This window comes from Gossypium hirsutum, chromosome A03 (assembly GCF_007990345.1).
Source record: "Gossypium hirsutum isolate 1008001.06 chromosome A03, Gossypium_hirsutum_v2.1, whole genome shotgun sequence".
Lineage (NCBI taxonomy): Eukaryota > Viridiplantae > Streptophyta > Magnoliopsida > Malvales > Malvaceae > Gossypium > Gossypium hirsutum.
In genome coordinates this window covers 26,532,832-26,537,705 of record NC_053426.1, presented here as the reverse complement: position 1 = coordinate 26,537,705, position 4,874 = coordinate 26,532,832, and the positions used below count along the sequence as shown (strand labels likewise).

At 37.6% G+C, this 4,874-nt stretch overlaps 1 non-coding gene across 1 annotated transcript; it reads right to left on the bottom strand.

The window, feature by feature from the left end:
• Window positions 1-3,748: 3,748 nt before the first annotated feature.
• LOC121227390 (small nucleolar RNA R71) lies at window positions 3,749-3,854 on the bottom strand. The gene has a single exon (XR_005925004.1). It is a non-coding gene; the product is annotated as a small nucleolar RNA R71 (small nucleolar RNA).
• Between the last annotated feature and the right edge of the window lie 1,020 nt (window positions 3,855-4,874).

The window sequence follows — 4,874 nt, the reverse complement described above, 5'->3', positions numbered from 1 at the left end:
TTCCCTTCGAATTAAAGTCAGTAAACCCTATAGTTTTGGCACGGCTTAGACACACAGGTGTATCTATTGGTAGTGTGTGGCACATGAGCTGGCACATGGGTGTATGGTCGGCCGTGTGGTCTAAGTCAGTAGCCTTCCTAATTTTCTCACGACCTGGCACACAGGCGTGTCCTCGATCATGTAGTACATGTCAGTATGTATACCCTATTTTCACATGGCTTGTGACACGGGCGTTTGACCCTATAAGTAAAGAAAAAATTTTAAGTTTCTTAAAGTTTTTATATGTGATCGATTTAGTCCCGAACCACTTCTTCTAAGCATGATTTAAGGTCTAGTAGAACCTTTTAAGGGACAATGTGATTGGTTGTGAATAGTTTATAATATTGAATGCATAAATGTATGAGACTGTGATGTATTGTCCGGTAATGCCTCGTAACTCTATTCCGAAAATGGATACGGTTTAGGGGTGTTACAATTCTCAAATGCTTAGCATATTCATTTTCATCTTGAGAGTAAACCAAAATATCATCTATAAATACCACCACAAACCTGTCCAAATATGGGGTGAAACTTCTGCTCATCAGATCCATAAACACTGCAAGTGCATTTGTCAAGCCGAATGGCATCACAAGAAACTCATAGTGTCCGTACTTGGTTCTAAAAGCTATCTTTGGCACATCTGAATCTTTTACCCGTAGTTGATAGTAACCAGAATGGATATCAATCTTTGAAAATACAGTACACATTTTAACTAGTCAAACAAGTCATCAAATCGAGGCAATGGGTACTTGTTCTTTATTGTAACTTTGTTGAGCTATCTATAATCAATGCACAGCCTCAATGACCCATCTTTCTTCTTTACAAATAGAACCGGCATAGCCCAAGGTGAGAAACTAGGTCGAGCAAAACTTTTGTCAATCAATTCTTTCTACTGTGCTTTCAGCTCCTTCAATTCAGTAGGAGCCATCTTGTAAGGTGCTATGGATAGAGGTGTTGTTCCCAGAACAAAATTTATAGAGAATTCCACTTCTATATCCGGCAGTAAACTAGGCAATTCTTCTGGGAATACATTAGGAAATTCACATACAGCTAGCACTAATTGAATCTTTGACGCAGATAGTTTAGTATATAGCACATATGCAAGGTAAGCATCATAACACTTTCAGACATACTTCTGTGCTAATATTGCTGAAATCACATTAGGTAATCCCTCCAGTTTATCAGATTCAACATGAAGTAATTCACCACTCTCACATTTCAATACAATATATTTTTTCTTACAATTCACCATTGCATCATATTAGGTTAACCAATCCATTCCCAAAATCACATCAAATTCATCAAATGGCAATAACATCAAGTCAACTGAAAAGCAATAACCTTTTACCATCAACGAATAGTTTTTACAAACTTGTCCACCATGACACACAGGCCCAGGGGGTTTGAAACTTTAACCATAATTTCAGTGAATTCGACAGGTAAATTTTTAGCAGACACTAAGTTTGTGCATATGTATGAATGTGTGGAACTAGGATCAATCAAAGTAGTAATATCAGTATCAAGTAGAGAAAATGTTGTTTTAACTAACTAATTATATAAAATAAGAATTTACTGAGAATAGAATTGGGAAATTGCTTTTGGGAAAATCATTGAATTAAGACAATATCTAAGGAAAAATCCACCTAGACTGTACTTGTTATTTTGGCTCCGAATCGGACGATTTATTCATTTAACTTCTTTCGTAGGGATCCCTAGGTTATGTTATTATCCCTATTCAAGACTAATAACGTCTAATCCCTAGATTGAATAATTGAGACCTTTCTCTAATTAACACCCTAGGGTTGCATTAACGCGATCTATGGATCCCCTTATTAGGTTTCACCCTAATCTGGCAAAATCTTGTCACCCTATGTCTAGGCGCGCAATCAACTCCGCTTAATTATGACAAATGTACTCTTAGACAGGGTCTATTCCCCTTCTGAATAAGAGCTTATCTTGAATCAGTATCATGGGATATCAAAACAAGAATTAAGAACACATAATTAAGAACAAATTAAATATTTATCATACAATTCAGAAAATAATAACAAGATTCGTCTTAGGTTTCATTCCCCTTAGGTATTTATGGGATTTAGTTCATAACTAAATAAGAAAACATCTCAGAATAATAAAGAATACAAAACATAAAGAAAACCCAAAACTCTTGAAGGGAAAATTGAGGAGAGATCTTCAGTCTTGATGATGAATCCGGCTTCTGAGATGAATCAATCGGCTTCCTTGGAGTAATTCCTTACTCCCTATTCTGTGTGTCCTCTTTCTTCCTCCTCTAGGGTGTATTTATAAGGTTTGGAATGCCTAAGAGCCCTTAAAATTAGCCTTTCCAGAATTGCACTCAACTTGGGCTTGGCAGGGACACGCCCATGTGACACGCCCGTGTGCGATTACTTCAAGCCGTGTTCGATCCTGCCAAATTGACACGGCCCTATGGTCTGCCCGTGTGAGGAGGTCCAGGCCGTGTTGATTTCGTACTTTGGTCCATTTTCTCCATTTTTAGCCCGTTTCTCGTTCCTTTTGCTCTCCTATGATCTCCTAAGTATAAAACATGAAATTAAAGCATTAGAAGCATCGAATTCACCAATTCTAATGGGAAATCATCCGTAAAATGCGTTAAACATGGGGTAAAAATATGTATAAATTACTGTTTATCAGAAGTCTAGGTGGATTTGTCCTTAAGTATTGTCTTAATCAATCGAATTTTCCCAAAAGTATTTTCCCAAATTTTCTTTCTGTGCATTCTTAGTTTAGTAATTAGTTTAGATAACCAAACCTCTTAATTTTTAGACTAAATAATAAAAAGGAAGTAAATACTAGTACTCGTGGTTCCTTTGGGTTCGACAATCCGGTCTTGCTGAACTATACTACTGTTCCATAGGTACACTTGCCTTAAACATGATAATAAGTTAGTCTCAAGAACGATTCATTCATAAATCTTTAAAACCTGTCACGAATATCACACATCAAGTTTTTGGCGCCGTTGCCGGGGAACTAGGATATTAGGAACACTCGTTTTTTATTACTTTAGCCATCTTACTTTTATTGCAATTTAAATTTTGATTTTCTTTTCTAATTTTCCATTTATTTTCTTCTGACAGGTCTTTCTAGTTTATGACAAGAAGAAACTTGTTAGGACCATTACTGTTTGATAGCGAGATCGATCGCACAGTTCACAGAAATCAAAGAGAAATAAGGCGAAGCCTAAGATACACAGAGGACGAGAAAGAGGAGGATACTTCAACCACAACCAAAGAGATGGATGAAAACCAAGAAAATCCGCTACCTCCTACGATTGCTGCTAATCCAGTAAATCAAAATCTTCCTTCACGCACTATGTATGATTATGCTAAACCTAATTTAACAGGAACTGAGTCAAGTATAGTTAGACCTGATATTGCTACAAATAATTTTGAACTGAAACCTAACACAATTCAAATGATACAACAGTTTGTTAAATTTAATGGTTTGTAGGACGAGGATCCCAACGCTCACTTGGCAAATTTCTTAGAGTTTTGCGACACTTTTAAAATCAATGGCATTTTTTATAACGCCATTCGCCTTCGGTTATTCCCTTTTTCATTGAGGAATAAGGCTAAACAATGGTTGAACTTGTTACCACGAGGGTCAATCACTACTTGGGAACAAATGACCGAAAAATTTTTATTAAAATATTTTCCGTCGGCTAAAATAGCCAAATTACATAATGATATCTCCTCTTTTGTGCAGATGGATTTAGAAGCACTCTACGATGCGTGGGAGAGATACAAGGACCATTTGCGAAGATGCCCTCACCATGGGTTACCACTCTGGCTACAGGTCCAAACGATTCACAATGGCCTGAACCCTTCGACTCAGTAGATGATTGACGCAACCGCTGGTGAAACTATCAATAATAAGACACCTGAGGGGGCTTACGAATTTATTGAGGAGATGTCATTGAATAACTATCAGTGGCAAGTTATAAGGACAAAATTGACGAAAGCAGCCAGTGTTTTCAACCTCGATGCGGTTACTATGCTATCTAACCAAGTAGAACTCTTAAATAAAAAAACTGACGGTTTGTGAGGTTTTACTCAGGTACATCCAGTGATGAGATGTGATTCGAATGGAGGAGGAGCATGCACAAAATATTAACCTTTCAACCCTAGGATCGAGGAGGAACAAGTCCAATATATGGGTAACAATAACTCTAAACCCCAAAATAACCCGTATAGCAACACTTATAATGCAGGTTGGAGGAACTATCCCAATTTCTCGTGGGGCGGTCAAGGAAATCAAAGGCCACAACATCCTACGGGTTTTCAACAACCACTTTACCAGCAAGAAAAGAAGCCGAACCTTGAAGAGATGTTAACAAATTCATATCGGTGTCAGAAACTCATTTCCAGAATACCGAGACAGCCCTTAAGAATTAACAAGCGTCAATCTAACGACTCAAAACTCAGATAGGCCAACTCCCCAAACTGATTTCTAAACGACCACAAGGTAGTTTGCCGTGTAACACTGAATCTAACCCAAGGGAGCAAATCAATGCAACTACCATTCAAGATGCGGAAGGGTTAGTTGCACCTGAACCAAAACCGAAACAAGAAACTGTGGTAAGTAAAGGTAAGGGTGAGGTGGACACAATGACTAGAAACCGATAAGTAAAGAATACAAACCTCGTGTGCCATACCCAAACGCGACAAGGAAAGACCGCACAGAAGAACAATTCGGTGAATTCCTTAAATTATTAAAAAAGTTGCATATTAACTTACCATTTATTGAAGCTCTTTCGTAGATTCCAAACGCAGTCAAATTCTTAAAGGAGCTTTTAACAA